General features: G+C 41.9%; 1 protein-coding gene across 3 annotated transcripts in view; it reads left to right on the plus strand.

Moving 5' to 3' along the window:
* The window catches only part of LOC150050474 (uncharacterized), a 542,379-nt gene extending 533,932 nt beyond the window's left edge, over positions 1-8,447 (plus strand). For all 3 annotated transcript variants that reach the window (XM_090352362.1, XM_090352363.1, XM_090352368.1), the window contains 3 exons: positions 2,056-2,171; positions 3,372-3,692; positions 8,039-8,447. The gene's annotated coding sequence lies outside the window, so the exon portion shown is untranslated. The remainder of the gene's footprint in view (positions 1-2,055; positions 2,172-3,371; positions 3,693-8,038) is intronic.
* Positions 8,448-18,861: the final 10,414 nt, after the last annotated feature.

Here is an 18,861-nt window from a genome sequence, read left to right on the forward strand (position 1 = left end):
GGCATAATTGGAAGAATAGTCAACTGGATTGGTGGAAATCCATTTGAGTGGTATCGCAAATGAAGTTCCCACTACAGGACATCAAGCATAGCTGCAAGATAGAAGGGACATGAGAAATGAGCAGCCCCAATCCAGTGATCAGAGTCCCTGTAGCACTAGGAGCATCTGCATACTGAAGCTCGTGCCTAGAGGCATTTATTCCAAAGTGCAATAGGTCCTGGAAGACTCAGGACTAAAATCAAAGACTTATGGTCTCATCATCCATAAAGCATGCTTTTGTTCATCTCTTTTCTCTTCTCTGACTCATCCACTAGGCTGACCCGTAGGTGACCTGGGCTACCAGGGAGAGGTTGTCAGGATGAGAAGTTCATTTCCAGTGGATATCAGCATCTGTAACCACTGGCTTCTGTGTCCGCACTGCCTCTCCCTGGAAGGAGGAATCATAGACAAATCAAATTAACAGCTGAAGCAAATGGTAGGAATAAATATATTCCAAAGACCCTACTCTCAGAAAGATGCTCTAGAAGATTCTACAATTCCTGTAACATCCTTTTTACACCTCAAGTCACAACTGGTCCCATTTCCAAGGCTTGCTGCCACAAGAAGCAGCTTATCTTCTTCCTCTGCATCTCCCAAATGCACAAGTATTTGGCAGGATAATAGGCTGAAGCCTGATTTGATCAGTCCCACTAAGCTTGCCTGATGTTCCCCAAACCTCCACTATTCACACATTATACAAGCGGTTTCTACATCCTTCCATCTAGCTTTCTCAGTATTTCTTCAGCCTCGTTCCCTCTTTCCTCAATATTTTGGTGACGAGGAAGTGTTATCTATTGAGCGGATTAGTGTTTCTGATGCCATTTCACCCCGTTCAAATCCAAGTACTTCCCTCTTCATTCTCTTTTCTGACTTCTTTGATGTTCAGAGAGCCTCCAAAAAAGCTATTTCCAAGCCCACAAGACTGACCTTATATCTAGAACTCCACCCTCAATCGTCTGCATCCTCACCTCCCCAAAAGGATGCTTTTGGCACGCATGTTCCTCTGCCTGTACGCATTGCCCTCCTGGTATCATTTTCATGACCAGTAGGTCACCCAAAAGTCACCTTCGCCATTGAACTTTTCTTGACTAGTCTGGAAGTGAGACCACATACTCTTTCAGGCACCAATGACAGTTTTCTTACCTTTTCTTTGGATTTCTCAAAAATTCTATTCCAATGTGTACTGTTCATTTATAATATTGCTCACAGTGTCCTAAGCAGATTTAGGCAAATGAACAATGGAAATTGCAATAGAGTGTCATTGTTGCATTATAGGAAATCCCCAAACACTTTTTTTTGTCAGTCATGGGGCTTAAACTGCTATCCCTGGGCTCTTTTGCTCAGGCTAGCACTCTACTACTTTGAGTCACAGCACCACTTCTGGTTTTCTGGTAGTTAAATGGAGATTAAGAGTCTCAAGACTTTGATACCCGGGCTAGCTTTGAACCTCAATCCTCAGATCTCAGCCTCCTGAGTAGCTAGGATTATAGGCATGAGCCACAAGTGCGTGGCTTCACCAAGCATTTTATAATAACCCTAGAAAGTTCCTTGCAAAGTGTACTGTAGACAGTGATGCACTTGCTCTTGACAAGAGGAAGAGAACTGTAGTCTAGATGCCAAACTATGACTTAAGGGAAGAGGTTAATTAAGTTGCCCTAGGTCTCATACTCTTATGTGTCATGTGGTATGAGCAGCAGGATTCAAAGGCCACTGCATCCACCAGCAACACAAGAGCTGACAGTTACTATAGAAATGCCCCCTGCCAGTGGGAGATGTGAACCTGTTAGTTTGTATATGCTGAGCTCTAAGGTTGGGCTCACAATAAATTAATTGCATAGGACAAATACTTGCAGCAGGGTGTAAAAATTGTCCGTGCCCTCCCCACAAAAAATTGTAGACTTACTTCTCTTGGAATTTCAATATCTGTGTGACTCAAATCAGTCCTTTGTTGATAACTTCAAATCATATAGCAATCTCCTCATCCAATAAAGTCCCTCTTTTATGTGTGTTAACCAGCTTTCTGCCAGTGTGATAAAATAACCAAGAAAAATAACTTGAAGCAAGATTTACCTTGACTCACCGTCCAGAGGTGTTAATCCATGGTCAGCTGTCTCCATTGCTCTGGGCCCAAGGTGAGGCCGTACATCCTGGTGGGTGGGCAGATACTGCTTACTTCATGGCAGATAGAAAGGAGAGAAACAGGGGAGGGGGGAGAAAGGGAGGGGGAAGGAAGCAGGGGGAGAGGGAATGAAAGAGGGAGAGTGAACAGAGAGAGGCAGGAATAAGGCATATCCTTCAATATACCTTTGTGTGCAAATGCTTCCGATGCAGCCTCATCTAGTATGCGATCTGTGATATACGGTTAGTACACTCATAACCCTATCACTTGTTAACAGTACCCCCAACTGGGATCACACCTTCGCTGTATGAACTTCTGGGACATTTGATATCATAATTCATGTAGAGTTTTCAGACACAAAAGGGGTCTTAGTCATAATGATAGAGCCCTAATCTGATACTGGCTTTAATATGAAGGCAGTTATTTGTGATAGAAGCAGTGGGTGGGGGAACCAGGATCAAAAGAGATGATATTATGAAGGCTTCTGGGGCAGCTCATGGACTACTGCTTCTTAGGAAATTCATCAAGTGAAGACTGCTATGCTATAACTCATTCAGAGCTTCTTTCAGCCATCGTGGATGGACATGTGTTTATCAGATCCTATTGTAGTCCCTGGAGGTTAATAATAAGGAGAAAACCTTCATCGGGATAGACAGAACTATAACCAAGGATATGTAAGTATAAAATAAAATAATTTTGGCAGCTGATGGCTCAGACCTATAATCCTAGCTAATTAGGAGGCTGAGATTTGAGGATTGTGGTTCAAAGCCAGGCCAAGCAGATGAGACTCACATCTCCAATTAACCACAAGATAATACTGGAAGTAGAATGACTCAAGTGGTAGAGAACACTAGCCTTGAACAAAAAGGAACTCAGGGACAGTGCCCAGTCCCAGAGTTCAAGTCCCAGGGCTGGCAGAAAAAGAGGTGCATTTCATGGCATCAGCTTCAGAGTTGAAGAGTTGTATGTGTGAAAGTGTTCAAGATAAGGATGGCTGTAATGTTGTCTCTGAAATATATCTTTGATATTATGGTACAGGAACACTTGCATATTCTGCCTGTCAGTTTCTGTCTCTACCTTTATCTCTTGTCTCTCTCTCTCTGTGTGTCTCTGTCTCCATCTCTCTCTCTCTTTTTCTCTCTCCCATCTCTACGTACATGAACTGAGCCTCCTCCTGTTTCAACATTCTATTTTCTCCTTGGTGGTATTCTAGGGAAATACCACTGGAAAAGATGGTTCAAGTTACCAGAAACACAGAAGAAGATCAATGCTAACTGATGCTATCCCATAACAAGCAAGGCTCCTGGTTCAGACCTACAGAGAGAGAATTGCTTCACAGCTCCAGCCCACCATTTTAAATTTTTTTCTAACACTCCAGTAAAGAGAAGCACATTCCTACACATGAAAACAGCAGGCCCTATGTTTTCTATGGATCAAATGAAATCAGTAAACTCTATTTGGTCAAAATAACTTCAGGATCTCTCTGATAGCAGTTGAAGAAAAAAAGTTTGCATGTTCCAGGTAGAAGAAACAGGTGAGTTTGTATTCAAGCATGTATGAACTGGATTGTGCACATGTGGACACATGCCATGTTGGAGCGAGTCTGGGCTAGACAGATGCATGAAGCCAGAAGAAAGCCAATGAATACCCACACTGAATCCTTCCATCTCAGACCTGCATTCTGTCCTTACTCTTCTGTCTTTTGGTTGTAACTGGACTTATTCTCCAAAATCCCTGCGAAACACCTGGAGTTATTATCAAAAGATTCTCAGAAGCTTTGGGAGGTATATTGATCTTCATTTATTAGATAAAGAAACTGGGGTCTCAGAGGGGTTCCCAGATTCCTGACATCTCTTCTGTCATGGCCTAGTATAACTCACCATGTCATGATCAGTTATGCCTTTTTCTCTTCGAATACCTACACATGTGGGTATCAAGTTTATGCAGTTATACAGATGAGTAAACTAAGGCTCTGAGATTTTTAAACAGCTCCCTCAATGTCACACTGCTAGAAAAATGGTCAGGGCTCTACTCAGACCCTGGGGCATCCCACTGTTCATGACAGCACTCCATTATTGGGTGGTGGTGATGATAATTAATAGTAATTATTAAGAGATTGCTCTGGGAGAACCCAGAAATGGAGCCTCCAAAAGGTGACTGAGAGCCAGGGACAATAGACTACCTCATGTCTGCCTGGGAGTTGCTGCTGCACGCTGTTCACCAGGGCCCCTCCAAAGCCTGGGAGCTGTCAGCACAGATTCCACAAGGGAGCGAGAAACACCCTGCACTTCCTTAGGCCTCTCTGAAACCTAGCCAAGGAACAGTCAGGGTGCAACTCTCAGACAGCTCCCTGAGCCTCTGGCCCTGGGCACAGTGCCCTTGCTTGTAGAGATAGAAGGAGTGAGGCCAGGCTGACTTGAAGACAATTCATTGCTTCTGACACCTTGGACTTAAAACCCACTATTGCTGCCACTCAGCATCTCCTCTGCCTGGTGTGATGCAGGGAGAGAGGGGAGAGAGAAGGCAAGGACCCCACATGCAGAGAAGGAGATTCAGAGGAGGCTGCAGAAATCACTCAAAGACCCACAGGAGAGTGTTCAGGCTAAAATCCCAGCTTGGTGGGATTAAAGTGGGACCAACCTCTCCCCCGCCAAGCCCAGATACGGAGGGTGTGTTAGGGAATTAGCAGTTTAGCTAATGAGTGTGGTGAGGCCTGGGTCTCCCCTTCTTCTCAGCTTTGGATGAAGAGCTGCAAGACCTGAGAAAGGGATAGGACATGGGTATCCAATTTGGGGGTCCACACTGTCTTCCTAGAAAAGGCCTCCAGTGGGTAAGCCATACTTCTGACTGTTTCCTAATTCATGAAGTAAAATCAAATAAAAAGCAAAATCCTTTCCTTTGAAATAATTTCTCAGTAGCTCAGATTATATCAAGGAGGAAATGCTTTCAATTAGTTCCGGCGTCTGTAACACCCAACGCTTTGTTAAGTTACATTTCCAAAGAAGAGCAGGCACAGTTTCCTAGGTAAAGCTCAGTAAAGCATCCAGTTTCCTCTGTGCTCATCCTTCTTGCATTTAAAGTTGGAAGTGTCTATGCTCTGTCGTGAGGAATGACTTAAGCTTTTTGTTTGAATCCTATACATTTAATTCTGTTTGTTTTGTGCCAGTACTGGGTTTTGAACTCAGAACACAGGTGCTATCCCTTAGGATTTTTTTCTGTTGTTTTTGTTCATGGCTAATGGTCTACAACCCGAGGCACACCTCCATTTTTGACTTTCTAAATGTTTAACTGGACTCTTCTGTCTGGAGTTGTCTTTAACCTACGATCCCCATATCTAAGCCTCCTGAATGGCTAGGATTACAAGCTTAAGCCACCAGCATCCTGACTTTAAATGTAGTTTTTAAAAGTAGGAAGAAATAGACAGCCTCTTAAGGTTCTCCAGATGGCTAGAGGGAGAGGAAAGGTTTGCTGGAACATGGGGAGCCAGGGAAGCGGAGAACTGAGGGTGGACAACCTGGTTCTAAATGCCCTGGGAAGGTTCTAGAGACAGGACAAGCATTCCTGGGTTCCCTGGAGATGTGGCTCCTGCAGCCAGCAGGGACCCCTTGAACCAGAGCCTCTCAGGAGCAAACATCAGTCTCTCTGCTCTTTGTCCTTAATGACCACAGCCCAGGATAGGGGGGAGTGTGGGGGAGTGAGGAGGGAGTGGGGGAGACCTGCACTCCCAAGGAGGCTGTTTGTATACAGCCTGTGAGGAGAGACCTAAATTGGCATTCCACATCGTAATAAAAAAATTCCCAACAATTATTAAAAGATTCTTATCTCTTGCTCCCTACGTGGATAATGAGTTTGTTCTCTGCTGGACTGAGACAGGCTGTCTCTGCTCACACTTAATGAAACAGGACCAAGTTTTGCAAATGAGCCTGCCCTAGCTCTCCTCTTAACCTCTGCTTGTCCAGTTGTACATCAAAACTTCTGGCTTCTGTCTTTCCTTATTAACAGCCTGTAATCTTAGCAGGGCCCTAGCCTTGATACTTCCTCTTTGCAAGTACAGATATGTTTTTTTCTGGACATAACAAATGGTGGGTTTCCTTTGTCTTTCTGGGGCTGAAGATTTAGAAAATCTGGGTGCTCCCACTTTTATAGAGTAGGAAAGTTACAGAACAACAGTAACAGGGTAAAAAGGATGTATTTTTTTAAACTGAAAGCTAACCACCATTTTATTCCTGGGACCCACAGGTACTAGAAGTTGAACTTAGTAATGGTACTGAACAAAGTCCTCTCCCTATAGTTAGATGTAGAGGTTCATTTCCAAACACTGTTACTCACCAGATCCAGTCTATTGTTCACCCCTCTTGTACCCCCAATGATGTTCTTTTGTTTCAACTTCTTTTCAGTTGTTGTTCTTTAAGCAAGCACCTTTGAAAATAGTAAACCGTTTAAGTAGGGTATGTTACTGGTTTTTCATGAATGGCTAATGTCAACCCTCACCTCCCATCCCTGGAATGTAAGGAGGGAGAGTGAGCATCTGTCTGGTCGACTGTACTCAAGATAAGTTCCATAATACTCTTCCTCCAAGCTGGTTCTGTGTCTTACATTTGCTTAGGTGTGGTGACAGTTTACTTTCAGTTGGACTTTACAGCTCAACAGCCACCATGGAAAAAACACGTCCCTCACCCACTTTCAGATTCTGTTCCAGTTGTCTATTCTAATGCTCTGTGACAAAATTTCCCCCAAATTTTGATTGGCTGTAATGTGCTCTTCATCTGCTATTCAGGAAATGCAGGGGGCCTTTAAGGATTTCAAGATATGTAAATTCAAGATGACTTCTTTCATGGGTCTGAAACTTGGGAGTTGATAGATTGCTTCCTGGGGTTTCTTGTACAAGTCTTAGACTTCTTACATGATTGTTCAGGGGTCCAGGACTAATATCAGAAACAGAAATGGCCGGCCTCTTACAGTCACTGTCTTGACCCCAGTTCGGAGTCACTTCTTCTGTATTTTTATGTCACAGGCACCACAGAGCCTCTTCTTCTAGGACTAGGAACATATGTTAGGACAAGATCTGGATTCCCCAACACCAACTGAAAAACAAAATAAAACAAGGCAGCAATCCACAAATGAGCCTGGAGGGGCTGCTGCAAGTTCTCTCCTGACACACATGATTCAATATTAATGCCTTTAAGTCATAGCGGAGGATCTAGAATAGCTCTTGCAGGAACATGATTTTCAATATTGATGGATGAAAAGGGAAAGTGAAGTTCCCTCAGGATGGAAAGTTGAAAACCTGGGCTTCAATTTTGCTGTCTGCCAAAGTAACTCATGGCAAAGATCTTCAATTGATGTCAAGAGCTTCTCAACTTAGCATAGCCTTTGGAGAGGCTCACAAAGGTGCATTACCCAAATGCCTCCTCATGTGTATAATAAAATAATATCCATACTGAAATCAATTCCGAGGATATGGAAACAAAGAACTTTTTTTCTCAATTTGTTTGTTTTTCCTTTTTTGTTGACTCTATATTCTTTACCTTAACCCGGTATATTTACATCCACATCTGAGAAGAGGATTGGGGAGGAGGGCATAGAATCAGGGGAAAAGGGATGAAAAAGTGCAGCAGTGGAGTCCATTGGCTGCTCTGGACATGGATGAAAGTGAAGTATGAAACTCATGGGAGAGAGAGAATGGAGAGAATGAGCTAACAGATGACACAATGTGAAAGGAAATGTACTTACTTCGGGATGTATGTAAAGATAACCCCACTGCCTATCACACCTCTACAACAACAGTAAAGTAAACGGGAAAGTAAAAAGGAAAGAAAAGAAAAAGAACACCCAAAAGCCAAAAACAAAAATGAGCCTGTCTTACCATTTACCCTATAGATGACATCTTGCAACTTAGGAATCGGGATAGCCAAGAATTGAGGATTGCAACTACCATGGAACACAATCACACTATAATCATCTACCTTCATCTGCTGCCTGGGGGCTCCCTTCCCACAGCGACCCATCAAACCGCTGGAGTCACGTGGGGACTGGCTCCCTGGATTTTGAGGAATGCCACTGCATCTTTTTTGTATGTCAACATTGCTTTCCTTGTCATCTGGGTCTTGAGGGCTTAGAGGCGGTGGTTTCTTCCTTCCAAGCAGGACAGGAGTATTGAGTCACCATCTCATGGCTGTGACTTGGGCCACCATTACTCTCCCACCCACCAAAAGCACTTCTGAATAGGAAACTGAATATATGTTGACTTCCTTATGGCACACAACACAGAAGGTTGTTTTCATTGAACACTACATCTCACTGTACATGAAAAAAAAGTAAATTGGAAAATTGATGAAATAATACAAGCTCCTGGAGTCTCCTTACGTACCTCGTGATTCAGGATATTGGCAGGTAGGGATCTGTCTCTGCTCCCTCCCTCATAATTTTGATGTGAGCCAGGTTTGGGAATCACTGGCCTGTGTCCTCCTAGATTCATTTTTTATTAACTTACAGAGATACCGGGCCCTCATTTCAAAGGGATGGGGCCAATTAGCCCTCACAGCTGGTAAGACCATCTTTGTTATTGAGGAGGTAAAGACCTAGGGTGTATTTTCTATAGCTAGGGCCTGACTCATGACCTTCTTCAGCTGCCATGCAGATGCCACTGGTCACCAGGGCAACCCAGGCAGAGAAGGCTAATGACTCAGAGTAAATAATGTGGCTTCTCTCTTGAGGGGGAGGGGGAGGGGAAGACAACTGTCTAAGAACTGGCCATATTGGAACTGTCAGCCAGAAATAGCATCAGTGGTCTTCTATTCTGAAGACACACAAAGGAACTTAGTGTGCCTCGTTGGCACTTAAGATGAGGGTGTAGACCTTTATGCCATTCCAACAGTATGCCCTCTCCAATCCTCTCCCACCCCCCAAAATATTTCTTTGTTAAAACCAGGTGAAATAATACATCCACATAACATAGCGGTTAAGACATCGATTCTGGATTTAAAGACCTAGAATGGAGTAGTGGCTGAAGTGTTTGTGAGTAGCATACTGTATAATTGGGTAATAAAGGTTTTTTTTTTCAGTTTGGAGAATTAGAGAAAATGCGCACGCGCATGAGAGAGAGAGAGACAGAGACAGAGACAGAGACACAGAGAGACAGACAGAGACACAGAGAGACAGAGACAGAGACACAGAGAGACAGACAGAGACACAGAGAGACAGAGAGAGGGGGAAGAGTTTGAAAACTAAATAGATAGGGGTTATTCTTGTTTACTGCTTTGGATGCCAATCTATGGATTGGGTTTGCATGGACATGCATGAGAGCAGAACTTTCGTATTTTACCAGCTGTATTCCAAGACAAAACCTCAACTGTTGAAATTCCAAAAGATGAAACTCCCTAGTCTAAAATCTAGAAAAATCACAATCTCAAAAGATTAAAATTCCAAAAGCAGTAATTCTGAAAGCTGCAATTGCTCAACATAAGCAGAATGGAAAGCTGAATTGTGCAGAACAGATAGGCCATGGGCTGTGACAACAATCTTCACTTTCAGAATCCTTCATTTGTCTATGTTGACTTTCTTTGCAGCTGATGAAATCCCAGGAACTTAAAATGAGTAAAAAGCCATATTTGCCAGGGAAGTTTTTGACTGTCTTGGGAATAATTCTGTGTATAATGGGATAAGAAGACACTTGTGGAGCCTGGTTTCTGGTCATTCACCAGTATGGGTTCTGAAAAACCTAAGAGTGAATGCAATGGATATATTCTTGAATGAATGATGCATTATGGAATGGATACATACTTAAAAAAACATAGTGCTATGAATGGTGAAAGTTTAATGAAGAATAATTTTTGTGGTTTCTCTTGAATCATAGAATCACTAATCTACCCTTTCACAAAGAACCAGCATTAATCCCTTCTGAAGTCAGTACCCCCAAGGGCTTAATCACTTACCACAAGGCCACATGTCTTAGTTTCTTCCACTTTTCACATTGCTACTCAGTTGCCAACACAAGCATCTTTTGTGAGACAAACCACAGTTATGGCATCAAAAATGTTGGTCACCTTGTGTGTTTCTCACATAAACTCCTTTTAAAAATGTAAATCAAAGTCCCTCAAACAATTTTAATATTAAAATTTCCCAAATTATATACCTCACATTTTGATTCTTTGGAAATTCAGTGTCAGGATTGTGTATTTTGGGGATGTTGCTCAAACCTGTCTTTTATATTACATCATTTAGATCCCCTAAGGCAAAAGCAGCAAATCTAGACCAACCTATGCTGAAAAGTGAATGAATGGATTCCAGTCCCAAGCTAACCACTAATGAACATATTAATTAATCTTCTGGTCTCCGAGATGTGAGTGGATCCAAAACCTCAGTGATGAGGGCTCTGACTTCCTCCTGTCTTTATTTTCATTCTAACACTATGTTCTTTCTTTCCTCCCTGCCTCTGTCCAGTCCCTTCTCTTCCTAAGCCTTGTATGCATTTTACTATTTCTACTGTATTATTGGTATTCTTGTATTTCATACTATATGCTTTGTTTTGGGTAAACACTTTATTTATTTGTTTATTTGACATAGGAAAGGGAAGGGGGGAAAACAATGTTTGGGAGGGGGTAGGAGGAAGGAAATAGGAACAAACATATGAGGAGGGGTATCAATGTATGAGAAGTAATACACCTACAACCTGGCGAATATAACTGTAACCCCACTATACATTACAATAAAAAATTCTCTAAATGAACTTCATAAACATATTCTGCAACAATTTCCTTGGAGTGATAGAATGAGGTCTGGGAGAAAAGACTAGAGAAGGGGGAAAACAAAATGGGAGGGTGGGCGGGAGGGTAATGGGGACCAAGACATGTGAAAGGGTATCAATGTATGTGAATTAATGCACCTTCTATCTGGCAAATATCATGTAACCCTTTTATTAATTACAATAAAAAATATATAAAAAAGAAAAGACATTTTAAGTTTCTCCAGAAATATTTTCTTGGTGTCTATTAGTCAAAATTTAATCCTTGAAGTCAGATTCCATCACAGACATTATTATTAGTGTTTCTATGTCAAGTTGATGGGTTACAGCCATGGCTGTCCTTTACTGTTTATATTTATGAGTAGTATTGTGCATTTTAATTGTCGTATTGACTTTTCTTCCAATGTGCTGTCTTCTGCTATAATTTCTTTTAAAACTGGAGGCTGCAGCATTGAGTTCATTCAGTCTGGTTTGGGGTTTGGTGCAAGATCTGAGGGAAGCCTTCATTATTAGCATCCTGCCGATTAACCTGGGTATTTTCTTATGATGTGTGAGGAGTGATTGATCATAATCAAAAAATTATTCACTAATCAGCCCTGGTAATTAAGTCATAGTCATATTTGCATTTATGTGGTAATTTATGCAATCTTTAGAGGAGGAAGTTGAAATGGAAGTTATTGATTGTAGAAACTATGCTAAAGGTGTCAGTCATTGCTATGTTGATTTTTAGTGAAATGTAGCTGGATTTCTAATGGATAATTCACTGCAAAGTGACTACCCTGCTGATATGTTGATCTTGGATTTCTGCTACTGAAACTGTGAAGTAATCATTTTCTGTTCCTTAAATCATTAATTCAGGGATACCTTGGAAGTCCTAGCAAACACCTATTTATTTTCTTAAAAACAGTGGTAGTGGGGCCGGGAGTTTTGCCTAGTGGTTAAAGTGCTTGCCTAGCATGCATGAAGATCCAGGTTCAATTCCTCGGTACCACATGTAGAAAAAAGCCGGAAGTGGTGCTGAGGCTCAAGTGGTAGAACTCTAGCCTTGAGAAAGTCCAAGGACAGTGCTCAGGCCCTGAGCTCAAGCCCAGGACTGGCAAAAACAAACAAACAAACAAACAAAAAACAGCGGTAGTAATAATAATTACAGACACCCTACATTGGAAAACAAACAACTACATTCCAAATACACATGAAGTCTTTGTGTGTAAATTATAAATTTCCTTTTGTGCCATTAGAAACCCCCCCATGAAACAGGTGAAATTAGTATCTCTTTTGCATTGGTAAGGAAACTGAGGATTAAAGCCAATGTCTGTGTCCATGAGGAGTCACGAGAGAAATGACAAGTGTGATGTTGGCAATGTTGTGGTTAAGTCAGGGAGAGAATTCTAAGTGGACAGGTGGTTATTGGTGGGTGCTGCTGAATCAGATCTTGGAGTCACTGGTCTGAGTCATCTGTTCATTCTCCAGTGCTTCAGAGCCATGGAGGGGCTGGCCTGGTCCCAGCTCCCCTGAGTCCGGGCTCTTTCCCTGTCATCACTGGTCTATTTTCCTGCACAGCAGTCCTGATCATGAACTCAATAGGCACTTTCCTCCTCAAGGCTTTCTAGAAGGTATTGAGAAACACACTCCAAACATGTTTTAAGGCTTTAGTCAGTTATTGTGAGAACTGGCAGATCAGGATAGGAGGGAGTTCAGAGGTTAACTGGAACCTCGTAAATTATTCATTTAGTTATGAGACACTCCTTCCTTAACCTCCTATTTGTCTTCACAACTGAGCAATAGCTTGAGAAGAGAGCCTTTTCTGCGCACACATGTTCCCCTGTCCTCTGAATACTCACTAGTGCCTATCTGTCACTGTGAATACCCTGATAGTCACATGTTCTCAGGGCTCCAGAGAGCTACTCCTGTGGAGAAGAGAAGCTCAGGTCCTCCCCCAGGATATGTATAGAAGGCAATCTGATCATTTACAATTGGATGCTTTAGTCCCAGTAGAGTGAAAAGCCAAGATTTCAGTGTAGGCTGTCTTGACTTTCCTCCCGGTACAACACTCACCAGCCTCAAGCCTTTGGGGGAGTTTGTGTATTCTCTTGCCTCATATGCTTGGTCCACAAAAACCACTGAGAAAGATAGATGGACTTTAACACCATGGTGAAAAATTCAATGAAATGTGGTGTCTAAAGCACTTAGCACACTACCCAAGGACAGAGTAAACTGTGGAAGACAGGCCTTGGGGATGGCAGATTGCTGCCAACTTAGGTCTACTTTGTCCCTTTCCTTATTCCTCTTTCTTGGAACAAGGGAAAGACAATGGCTCCAGGTCCTGACTGATCCCTTATGTTAATATGCCTGACTCCTAAGACAGCTCCCCAGATGCTGTCAGACCTCAGCATGAATTATTGGCTTGGAATCCACTCTATACTGAAAGATGGGCCCCATGTGAAACAGATCTCAGCTTCCAGAAATCACTGCGGGGCCCTTTCCTGCTCATTTACTAGGTGGGCCCCCATTGGCCTGAGGGAGCTAATATGTTTCACAGCATGTTTTGTAGATTGCATCTGGCCAGATGTTTCTCTGTGTGGGCTCCCTAAGCAATGTGGGAGGGAAGGAACACCCTGGAGTACATGGAATGTTAGCCAAGAGTCCTGGTGTTGGGCTGCCTTCGTCTAGACCAATCTTCTTCACTACTGTTAGCAAGCAGGATTGGATTCCATTCTGAAGACTCAAAGGCAGTGGTCCCAAGGATATTTTCTTCCATTCCATCAGGCACATACCAAAGACTACTCCCATTGATGAGACATCTTTAAAGAAAGGAGCCTGTTTACAGGCCATTACAAAATACTATAGTAACTTCCACAAACAGACCATGGGAGGAAGAAATAAGGAATGGCCAGAAGAGCATATACCTTGTCTACAAAGATCAATTCTATCCAGCATCCCTCCCTTCTACCCAGATTGAATGTGAAAGTGATTGAAGATCATTATTAGGATTCCGAGTCAAAGGCATTTTCCCACAGATGTTCAAAGGAGCTAGGAGTCTTCATGGGAGGCCTGAGAGAGGCAGCATCAACCCCAAACCAGGCAGCTGTAGAAAGCTATTATAAGGTATCAGCTACTTAGTCACTCATAGAGATTACAGGGGAAAAGGGGAAAAAAGGGTTCTGATTTGGAAAATCTCAGTTACTGTGCTTCTCTTCTTTGATGGAAGAGCATGGATTTCTCAAAGCTAGCTTACAGTGTTTTTCTTTGGAGGAAGCCAAGCCTGTTTGGTGACACTACCCTCTGGGGATCTGCTTCTAGAGAACATGCATTGTCAAAGATAAGATGTTGGATATGTCAGTTTGGCAAGCCACATTAACCTGAGGAAAATAATCTGAGACAGAGACTGATGAAAAAGAAAAAGAATTAGGGACAGCCATGTTTTGGTAACCCAACAACAACAGAGACATTGGGAAGACTAAATGGCTTCTGTAAGTAGGAGAGCTGGCATCCCTTGGGAAGACTAAATGGCTTCTGTAAGCAGGAGAGTTGGTATCCTTGTTTCCAACTTCTTCATAGGTATCGCCATATTTTATCATCACAAAATCAGTGAGAGAAAATAAAACTGGCCAAACAGCAGATTGTCAGGAAGTGGCAAAGCCATCTGAATATCCAACGCCTGAATTCTCTGCCTCTTTGTCAGCATACCTTCTTTGACTCAGTTCCATGCTGTGTTGTACCAATAAAACATGTTGCTATTGCTGTGTTTTCTGCTCAGTTCAGTGCTTCTATCATTATAGACTGGGTATCAGGAGGCCATTTTGCTCAAAAAGAACAAGATAGAAAGGCATCTTCTTGCAACTGTTCTCATAATGACTTAAAGAGAGGAAGTCTTGTAATAAACATTTTGTTGTACACTTAGTACATGCCGTGTTTTTTCCGTGAATCCTGGCTATGTACAAAATTATTCATTCTTTACCATAATGCTCAAGAACTGGACTAAAGTGAGAGAAATGAGTATCTCAGAGATTAAAGAAATGAAATTGTCAATTAAGGTGGTGAAGAGTGAGCTTCTTGCACTGTAGACTCTCACTTGCTCCACTCAAGTCTGGCTGTCCCCTATGAGGATCACAGTGGTGCAACTTATGGCTTAAAATGAGTTGAAACATTGTGTGGGCACAGAATACAAAAAGGACATGTGGCAGAATTTGAATTTTATGCCAAATTGATCTGTAGTCTTTTTATCCTGTATGTATTCTTTAAGCTCTCATCACTTCCTTACAAGAACTTAGCTGCAGTATAAGACCTTTCACTAGAATGTATTCTTGAAATCACAATACTACATAGAAGAGTCTCAAGAAATGCTCAAAGAAGGAAGACGGGGGAAGAGAAGGAAAGAAGGAAGCAGACAGATGTCTATCTGGATCAGAAATAAATGTAAATAGCTATATATACATTGGGTTGGACCTCTAGCACATCTGTTCTCTCCGTGTATTAGGCAGGATATTCTTTGGTTTACAGAACTGAACCTGACTCACTAGCTCCAGCAGTAAGTGAAATGTCTTTTTTAAAAAGGTGTGATGATAGCATGTATTAAAACTGCAGTTAAGGCATAGCTGTAGCTGGCATTCAGAATAACTTAAAATAGAATTCTGTCATTATTATCATCATGATCCTAATGAAGATCATCATCATCATCATCATCATCATCACCATCATCATTATCTTATTTCCCTCGAGGCTCCTAAGATTTCTGTTTAAATAGATACTTCAGGGGTAATTTCACCCTGGGATTCTTGTAATGGGCATGCAGAGCAGCTTCTTTACCTATGTGGAGACAACTATATGAGATGAAAGAATGGGATAAGGACACACTTTGGATGCAGCAGAATTTCTAGGAACAGAGAATTAATATCTGTTAATGAATCAAAAACAAGGATTCATGATAACATATGACATGATGGGATGGATGGGATTTTGACAGGTAGACATATACAAATGAGGTTTTAAGGGAAAAAAAACTGCATGACAAATGCTTGGGACACAATTTCAGAACATCCCCAGTAAATTACCACCTGCTGTGTTGGGCTGGATTGTACTTTGTAAATCACAGTGTTAATGGCAATTAGACAGCAAAAGGAAGTAAAAAGATTATGGTTGAGGGATTTGAATATGTAGAAGAGAAGTTGTATGTAGTTAGTCCTTCCTTCCTTCCTTCCTCCCTTCCTTTCCTTCCTTCAATAGTTTTTCATCCATAAATATTTATTGGGTACTTATTGGATACCAGACTAGGTCATTATGAAACTGAGTAATTTCCAGTTTAGAGCCATTGCTCTTGCAATTGGAAGCTGTGAATGGCTAAGGGATCTGTTGTCTGTCTGACAGTATTCAGTTGTCCTCCATATTTAGGATTTCTGGAGGAGATGGCCCTGATGACAAGGTGGAAATCTCCAATCTGCTTCATGCTTTTTGTGTGTTGTTGGTGGTGGTCACGGGACTTGAATTTTGGGCTTGGGTGCTGTCCCTGAGCTCTTCAGCTCAAGGCTAGCACTCTACCACTTGAGCCACAGTGCCACTTCCTGCTTCCTACGTTCTGTGTTTGTGAGTTTGCTCTTCCTGTGACAAGTACAGTTCAGTGGGAGAAAAGACTTATTTTGGCTCGTGAGTTCAGAGATTCAGTCATGTTTTAGGCATGAGCTCAGGTGGTTAGAGTATGTGGCAGAGGATGCTGCTTACCTCATGGTGTCCAGAATCAGAGGGATTGAGCCAGGGAAGGACAAGGGACAAGTCTACCCATCAAAGCCCATCCCCCCAGTGACTTACCTATTCCTCTCCTAGTTTCCACCACTTCCCAAGAATATCATCCAATTAAAATCAATCATGGATTTATCCATTGATTAGGGCAGAGTTATTATGATTCAGCCACCCCTTAATGGCACCACCAGCTAAGTTTTCAACACTGGAACCTTTGGGAAGAGACTTCCTACTCAAGCCATAATTAATACAGAGACTGCTGTATTCAGGAATCAAGGAAATTTTGGGAGGTTTAGGAACAGGTGACTAATAATATGATCAGATTTTCCCTTTAATGATCAATCCATAGTCCTAGTAAGGAGAAATTAGAACTGGGAAATTCTAGAGCAGAAAGAACAGGTGTGTGTGTGTCTGTGTGTGTGTGTGTGTGTGTGTGTGTGTGTGTGTGTGTGTGTGTGTGTGCATATGCATGTGAGAAGTTTTAAGTTAGAGAAAATAACACCTTAGTATGTATAAAGCATTGATATTGGAATGAAAAGAAACACGGGGAGGGCATTTGTGGTGGAGGGTTGGAGAGTCCTTAGGTATGGCAGCACTGGGAGTGACTGGGAGTTCTGGTGGCTGGTAGTGGTGGTGCCATTGTGGCCTTACTAAGGAGAATGGAGAGGAATGGGAGGGTTCAGAGTAGAGCAAAAGGACAAGGGGAATGAGCCAGGATCCCAAATGACTGCACAGGTTCCCATGATGCACTCCAGTGAACACAAGAAGCAGACCACTGTGATATACAACCATTGAGTTTCTGGACCTGTGTGACAAATCAGGCGGCTTACTTTACCTACCAGCTGCGTCATAAAAGTTAAGAGAATGTTTGCTGCTTAGGATGGAAAAGCCTTGACTATATTTAGAGGCTGAGTGGATGGTGCCATGGAAGATAAATTGAAAGAGCAAATGAGAGAGTGGATAATCATTAGAGCAAGTTCCCCGTGGTAAGAAGGAAGTGACCCAGGACAGGGTTTTCTGCTCTCTGGTGCTTTCTTGTCAAGAAAGAAAAGAATACTGGCCATTTTTGTTTTCATGGTTTCCTCACTAACTGTTAACTAGAGAGAAAGGATGGGAAAAGAACAAGTACAGCAAACACACAGGGAAAGAACAAAGGTTCAAGAATTTTTTTCAACTTATTATACACATGGTATGTTACAGCAAAATAATAATAAGGGCCAGGTAAACAAGAGTTTAAAAACAGGCCTCACCAGATCTAAGCTATGAGAGTGAAAACAACTTATTCTGAGATTATTTATTCAGTTAACTTGGGCGATGGATACACTGGTAAACACTTCCTATAAAGTCATGTTTTATTGTACTTTTATCATAAAGACAAAATGAGATGTCATGTGTATGATAATGAAGCATTTAGAATATCCTGATAATCCTGGTAGTAGTTTATTTTTCTTGAACTCCTGCTCTGTCTGGTATTATTCTAAGTCCAACAGAAACATGAACTCTCCTACTGTTCATAGCAACCTTATGAAGATATTCTTTTATGATTTACTTTTACAGACAGGGAAATCTGTACCAAAAATACAATAGATTCCATACTTTTCTTTGGTTATATACTTGATAGTTTCATTAATTTTTATACTTTATAAAGTAGACACATTTTATAATTGGAAAAAAGCGATTTGCAGATCAATGAAAATATGAATATTTTCTTTATATTTTTTTGCTGGTTGTGGGGTTTGTCCCAGGCACTGTCCCTGATCCTCTTTCTGCTCAAGGCTAGTGCTTTGCCACTTGAGCCACAGTGTCACTTGAGCTACTTCAGTTTTTAAATAAGAATCTCATGGGAACTTTTCTTCCTGTGATGGCTTTGAACCATAATACTCAGATCTTAGCCTCCTGAGAAGCTAGGCTTATAGGTGTGAGCTGCTAGCACCTGGCTGAAGATTTTCTATTGTAGGTTCTGGTTGTGACATTTGCCGTCTTCCAATATTACTAAGCTTCTTGCATCTTTATGACAGGTTGACCTATATTATGAGTTAACAAGGCACAGTGTTTGACTTCTGCCACTGTGACAAACATATGAGAAGAAAAAGCTTAAGAGAAGAAAAGTTTCAGCTGGGCACTGGTAGTTCATGCCTGTAACCCTATCTTCTCATGAGGCTGAGATCTGAGGATCAAGGTTCAAAGCCAGCCTGGGCACGAAAGTCCATGAGATTCTTATCTCCAA

This window comes from Megascapheus bottae, chromosome 18, assembly GCF_031878675.1.
Source record: "Megascapheus bottae isolate mThoBot1 chromosome 18, mThoBot2.hap1, whole genome shotgun sequence".
Lineage (NCBI taxonomy): Eukaryota > Metazoa > Chordata > Mammalia > Rodentia > Geomyidae > Megascapheus > Megascapheus bottae.